Source organism: Clinocottus analis, unplaced genomic scaffold, assembly GCF_023055335.1.
Source record: "Clinocottus analis isolate CAN_PGR_092001 unplaced genomic scaffold, fCliAna1.0.p SCAF_13, whole genome shotgun sequence".
In the NCBI taxonomy this organism is placed as follows: domain Eukaryota; kingdom Metazoa; phylum Chordata; class Actinopteri; order Perciformes; family Cottidae; genus Clinocottus; species Clinocottus analis.
In genome coordinates, this window is record NW_027175854.1 from 17,295,001 (window position 1) to 17,302,668 (window position 7,668).

Genomic DNA, 7,668 nt, shown 5'->3' on the forward strand with positions numbered 1-7,668 from the left:
CCTCCCTCCCCCCCCCTCAGCACCCTGAGGTGACACTCATTGCATGTGACTCTTCAATTTCGCTGCTTCCCTGCATTTACAGCACATTTCTGCCGCCGTGTTGCCGCGCTATGAACTATCTGGACAACCGGTGTTTGCACCAGGTAATAGATTGTTTTTTGGTTTTATCCTCCGGACTCTGCTGATGTGCTGAGGAGCCGATTCTCCCCCCTCAGAAATCCTCCCACAAAAGACCAAACAATGTTCTATTTGTTCATCTCGGCGCCGCAGGAAGCTCCCGGCCTTTGCTCCGTCCTAAGTGGCGTCGTGTAGGAATTAGTCTCACTGCGCTGTTGACGCTATCACAACAATGACCCGTTACAGGAGAACTGAAAAACTAACCCAGATAATTGTTTATAGTGGCTTTAATTAATGCACTAATGGCTGCATTTCATGCCTCCTAATGAAAATAAAGTATATTTTCAAGCTTATAAAGTTTGTGGCCAATAGGGCGAGTAATTGTCATAATGTCGTCTTATTGATATTTATGTAAATAAGCGAGTTTCTTTAATCAGACCGTTGGAGTCAGGTGAAAACGTTTTGGGTTCATTACAACGCGCATGCGGGGAATCGATGCGGCGGTAATTTCTTCGCGCCGCGGACAGCGCACTTGAAGCCGAGGACGTATCGGCCAATTTGCATCTAAAACGAGTCTGTCAAACGTGTTTTGGTAATGCGTTTATGAATGTTATTCGGGCATTAGTGCTATGGATGGGCGGGGCGGGGGAAGCGATATTAAAGTGGATTATTTACCCTCGAATCGCACACGCTAAACAGTCTGGACCGCTGGTGTCGCTAACTAGCCGCTCGAGCTACAGACTTTAACGCTGACAAATATCGCCCAAATAACACAAACATACACAGGCGTTCACAAGAAGTCTGGTTGGATCCACGAGAAGCTTTATTCTGGTTTTAAAGACACAAAGCGGGAGCGTCGGGCCTGTTTCCTGGAATGATTTTTATGTTTTAAACCGGTGGCGTTAATTACAAGAAGAGTGAAAAATGCAGACGTTCCTCTCCATTCAGCGACTTTTATGTCAGACGGCACAAATTTAACGGCGCCGTCGATGTCCAGGAAATGAATGCTCGCCGTAACTATCGCTTCCATCTCCCTGACAAATTGGTTCCTTTTGCCTAACATGCCTCCCACGGCTGCCACTTAACAGCCGTTCATTTTTCACCGCCGGCAGCCGCCGTCTTCCTCACGAGCTCCTGATGCTGAATTACAGGAAGCGTCCTTTATGCTATCGCTACGCTACGATTCACGCAGGAAATATTGTTACTTACTTCTTTGTTCATGTATTTATTAAATATAACTGATCAATAGTTAGCTCCTCTTCCAGCTACAGCAGTCAAATAGTCTCAATACTCGCTCAGTGATTTAATCCATAACACGAGCACGACGGGTGTATTTTTACTCAAATGGCTTTTTTATTGCAGGATCTTTCCTTGTAATTGAGTACTTTCATCTTGCAGTATTGCTACTTACTGAATACTTCCTCCACCATTTGGTATGTGTGTACATTATGTATTTCATAACACAAGGTGAAGAGGAACCCTAGTATATTTACTTACCTGCAATTTAGAGGTACTTTACTTGAGTATTTCCAAGTTTATACTTCTAACTACTTTGTAGATTTTAAATGATACATATATTATAAACCGTATATTGTTAAAATAAATGGAGCACACGGCATGAAGCAGTTAATATTAACTCCACCTCGAACAGCTAAGACGGTGAAATGCTCATGAATTCATCAGAAATATTAATCCAATGTATAATAAAACAACACCCAAGTCTTTTTTGCAAATAATACTTCTCCATCTACTACTTCTACTGCAGTAAAACATCAGAATACTTCTACCGCTGCAGTATTTTCCCGTCAGTAATACAGTACTCTATTACACTAGCTTACATTTTCCATCAATATATTCACATTTTTACACATTTTATGCATTTTTTAACAATAAAATTTCGGACAAACCCCACGTATGTATTAGTGACACGTCACACGTGTTTGTTACACATCATACATGCACCTTACACGCCATACATGTTCGCTCCTTCAAACACATGCATGAATCTGCGTGCAAGAGAAATGAGAAGTGTGGAGGGAGATGATTTTTCATTCTGTTTCGCTTCAGCTCTGCTCCCCCTTCCTCCCTCCCTCCTCCCTCCCTCCACCTCCCCCTTTCTACAGAGGATCCAATCAATCTGCCAGCTATTAAGTTTGTTAATTGATAATGCATACTAATTAGGCTGTGCGCAGTTACTTTGGAGACTCTGAGGAGGTAATTGTAGGCACAAGTCCAAATGGAGTTTAAAACAGTCTGTGCCAGGTAAAAATTCATTAGGCGGATAGATTGGAGAGGACGAGGAGAGGGAGGACTAGAACAGGTGGAGGTGGGGGAGGAGGAGGAGGAGGAAGGATGGGGGTCAATGCTAATGCCAGTCTATGGAGAGATTTCCCTCTGTGATCCAATCCTCGTTTCTTTACCGCTTACGCAACGACTTTGTCGTCGTTCGACAAACTTGAGTGAAACTTTCATCTTTATTTTCCCTCCTCTTCCTCCTTCTCCTCCTCCTCAATCTCCATCACGTTGTTGTTGTGTGTGTGTGTGTGTGTGTGTGTGTGATTGACATGCATTTAACATGACGAGACCCGTCTCCGGGATCCGTGCGAATCGGAGGCCCACGCCGCCGCTAATTGAGACGGTTGTGGTGTGTTTACTGTCCCCGCTCGCCGTCAGCCTGACGACCCTTTGAACCGACTGTCAGTCTCCCCGGCAAATGGATGTGTCCCTCACCGTGAGAGGCGTGCCGCCGGGATCGTGTCAAAAGCATGTTTTACAGCTCGCCTCAGTGTCTTTGTCACTGAGACGGAGTGACGGAGGGAAAGAGAGAGAGAGAGAGAGAGAGAGAGAGAGAGAGAGAGGGATGGAAGTCTGTTTGGCAACGAATCCTCTCGAGGTTTTTTTACAGTTTGTGTTCGGACGGTTCCCCCCAAAAAAACATGGAGGACGGGACCGTCCTGTCCGTCTTTGTCGTTTCCACTTCACCGTTTCTTTCAGTGACAAAGTGAATTAGCTATTCCGCTGCCGTAATATGGAAAAAAGCAGCATTTTACGTCTATATATTTATATATAATTTATTTTTTTGCCGTCTCAAACTCAATGAAGAGAGACCGTAAAACTTTACAAATTGCTCTGATGTTCTGCCGCTGTCACATTATTTATCCGGCGTCGTCTTCCATTTTGAATATCGCCCTCCTCCCTTTTTTGTTGAATTAATAATAATTTATAGCGAGAGATTTCACTCGCAATGTGAGCCGATCCTTCTCTCCGACGCTCTCCTCTCTCCCCGTGGTCACTTGTTAAACAATCTCTCTCTCTCTCTCTTTCTCTCCCTCTCCGTCTTACTCTCCGTCTCTCGCTTTTGTTTGTTTCCCTCGCTCGCCCTCGCGGGACGCCCAGAGACAGACGGCCTTGCCAGATTCATTTTCTGATCAAAGCTGTTTGATTTGGTCAATTTTGCCACATTGGAGACGTTCTCTATTACTGAGATAAATAGCCTCGGGCTAACTGTCAACGAAAACTTGTAAGCTAATAAATTATTCCAATTTCTTCCAGCTGGATTTCTCTTGGGAGTCGGCCTCTAGGAAATACACTTTTTGATTAGTAAATTTCTGCCCGTGTGTGTGTGTCTGTTTGGGGTGTGCGAGCGTGCATGTGTGTGTGTGTGTCTGGACATTCGGATGTGTCGTTTTTGATTAGCGGGCCGGCTGCCGGAGTGGAAGGCGGCAGAGGGGGCTGTCAGGAGAAGGAGGCCTCTAATGCATTATGCATTGACAAGGCTTTGGATGCTGCCACCTCCGCTGGCACGCCGGGGAGAAGGAGGCCGAGCCGGGCCTCACCTGAGGGGCCTCCTTCCACTCCTCCTCCTCCTCCTCCTCCCTGCTCCTCAGTCCCACGCTCTCACTCCTGAGAGGAGGAAGAGGAGGAGGAGGAGGGTTTGACAGAAGCCAGCCTTCGTCTTCAACGACGCTCCCTTCCCCAGGTGTGCGTTTCTTTCCCCTTCTTTTCTCTACCTTGGACTGACACACACACACACACACACACATACACGTGCATGCTCGAGACAAATACACACACCTCGACTTTCCTCCTTTCTTTTTTTTGTGTGTTGCATCTCTTGGCCTGGAAATGGGCCGATGGGCAGAGAAAGTGTGTCATCAGCAGAAACGGACAGAGTGAGAGGACATGACTGATAGGCTGGAGGGGAAAATTGATCGGCTCCACGTCTCCCAGCCAGGCGGTCTGTCCTCCTTTTCCATCGCTCCGTCCTTCCTCCTCCTCCTCTTCCTCCTCCTCTTCCTCCCCTGTCTCCCCGCTCAACCAGCCCTGGTGACTCAATAAGGCTTCAGCATCTCCAGCGCTGCTCGGCTGGGTTTCCTAAAGGCCCGGAGCAGATAAATAGGCGTGTGTGTGTGTGCGTACGAGCACCAAAGCCACACACACCATTCATCAACCCACCAAAACTGTCCCTAGATGATTACCTCTTCCAAGCCCCCCCCCCCACCCAAAAAAAAGGGAGCTACAAGGAGGAAGGAGGGAGGCGGGGAGAGATGGTAAATGAAACTTTTGAGGGGTCAGTGGTTTTGTACTTTGGCTATTCATCTTCTCTCTCACCTCGCAGGGCGGCAGACCGGCAGCAGTGCTGCTGGGTAATTACCTCTCAGCGTGCCGCACTGCTTCATTATGTCCTGCAACTCTAATCCACTGAAACATTTGTAATTTAGTCGGGGAAGCTCCGCGCAGGCCGAGCTGAGGCGAAGACGACTGTGTGCGTGTGTGTGTGTGTGTGTGTGTGCATGCATCGGAGGGGCGATGTGTGTATGCATATTACTGCTCGGGATCATTTCTATCTCTAGCTCGCCCATTTAGGAAATGAATCGAAATTTAATTCATCAGTTGCAGAGATTGCCCATTATTTTCAATGAGTATTGTTTTTCAAATCAGGGGCTCGGATTCGGATTCGCTGACCCGAGTGCAGGGACGCACACGGAGACGCACACGGAGACGCACACGGAGACACAAACGCACACGAACACGGAGACGGTGAACGCTCCACTGCGGTCACGTGACTCTGCAGCGGCGGCGTTCATTTCGGCCTTTTCTAGTCTTTTCTGTGACGAGTTTCTGATCTTCGGTCGTAAATTTGACTCCTTTTCTTTCCCCGTCGCCCGTCCTTTATTACATTTTTAAAAGCTGCAGCTGTCGCCGGCTGCGACGGGCCTCGTTAGCATCGTTACAGGCGCCGCTCTTGTCGACCACGAGGTGAATAGAGAAGGTGGCGAGTTCGCGCCGCTCTGCAGGAACGCAGCTCATCGTCCAGAAGCCGCGTTGAGCTTGAGAGAAGAAGCTAAAACGTCCTAATTTCTCGCAGGTTTTCCTACGAAAGTCCAGCTCTGTGCGTTAGATTCTGCTCGTTGGAAACGACTCAGTTAGGCTGATGACTGTCAAGCGACAGCTGAGGAGATATTTGGGGGTTTTCATTTGTCCGTCTCTCTCATTATTTAGTTTTATTCTTAGACGAAGAATGTAATTAACGTCGTCCTAGTTTTTAATGATTATTTCGATCAGGAGATTTCGCCAAACTTTGCGTCGTCTCTTCTTCTTCGCGCTGTGACTTTTTTCCCGTGGTAAACGGTCTGGAAAGCGAGCGCCGCGTCAGCTGCGTTTGCATCCTTCCTCGTCGTGACCTTTACCTCAACCTTCGCCGCGTCGTCCCTCTCGGCCGGCGACGTCGCGGTAAGCTGGCGCCGAGCTGCTCGCCGCGCAGAAACTCCCGGAGACAAACACGCTGGCGAGTCCATGAACTCCCCGCGGGGGGCCGGCGGGCCCCCGGCTCTCAGATGTGGACTCAGACGAGATGACGGATGGAGGAACGGGCCTTTGCTTCTGACGGAGCCGGAGGGACGGAGGTTACAGTCGAGTCTCTGAAGGCTCAATGACCCGAGACGTCGCCTAAAGAACCGAAATGTCATCTTTGGATTCTTTAAAAGGATGAAAATAACGACCAAACTTGTTTGTCGGATAAATTCATGGCTGCGTTTTGTCTTTTTTTTGTGAGATTTGTTGGCGATAAGCAACACGAGGTAATTCTGTTTATATCAAATATTAAAAAAAATTAAAAGATTGTGTGAAATACCTTCAACTTTATTACTCTATTAAGTAGAGAAGTTGAAGATGTGTGCCAATGAATGAATAAATATATAGTATCTATAATTAGTTATAAAATGATTCGCATATTTCTGAGGGCAAAGTTAAATGTTACATGGAATGAAATATATATTACTAAATATAAATCAAATGTTTAAAATAAGACTTCTTCCTCCTCCGACCAGCAACACGAGTTGTGTGTCTGTGTGAAGTGTGTCTCTTTGTCGTTCTTCTGATTCACTCTTTTAAAGTGGGATCCTTCTCCTTCGTCGTCACCTGAGAGCTCGTCTTCACTCGGCGGCTCCAGACGAGTCCCCGTTAGAGACGCTTGGCCTCTAATCCGCTAATCAGAAAACTCATCTTTCCCCCCTCCCCTATCCATGAACTCCCAGCAGCCCGGCTGCACACACACACACACACATTATGCTTGTTTACACACACGCACATGAGAGGTGGGCCCTTACAGTAGGAAGAAGACCCTCCTCCTCCTCGTCCTCCTCCTCCCCCTCGGTGGAGAGGAGCGAGTAGGGAGGGCAGGAGCAGCCAGCTGGGTTGTAGGAGTAATAAAGAAGGAGAATCAATAGGGCATGCAATGGAGCCAAGGTGCTGCCATTCATCACGCCGCCTCCCTGACTCCCATCATTCATCATGCTCAATGAGGCAGCAAATAGGAAAATGACTATTTGTATCAAACACATCTGCACTCATCCACCAAGGTATTTTATTCCCATTAACTCCCGGAGTAAAATACGCACAGGGTTGTTGTTTTTTTCCCCTCCACCTCCCCTTCCTCCTCCTCCTCCTCTTCGCAGTGTCTTTGTGTTGCACGTGTCTCTCTGTTTGTAAAGAACGGTGGTGAAAAATTTCTCGAGCAAAGAAACACCTTTTTTTTTTTTGCGCGCAGACAAATATTTTTACGATTCAACCACACCCACCTTCCTCCTCCTCCTCCTCCTCCTCCTCCACATCCTCCTCCCAGGTCTCACACCCAGCTCCCCATCATCCTTTATGTGCTGTCATTGGCGGGTTGTCATGGATGTCTTCATTCTTGAACACCGACCACAAACACACACACACACACACACCACGAGCATTTCTATTTGCCTTCTGGGCTTTGCGCTCCTGTAATAAATCTCCGCCGCTGACTCTAAGTGCGGCTTGTATTATTCCAGAGCGGCTTATTCACGCCTTTGCTCTATAAATTACCCGTGCCAGGTAAAAAAAAAAAAGATGGAGGTGCGGCTCGGCTAAAGGCTGGATGGGATGCAAATGTGCAGGACTATCATCATTATAGTGTAATACCCCATGAAATGGCGGGATCATTACAGTCTATGGCGGCATCATTATCGCCCGTGAGCTTTATGAGCTTCTGGGGAGCGGCAGAGGGAAGAAGGAGCTTCCTCTTCA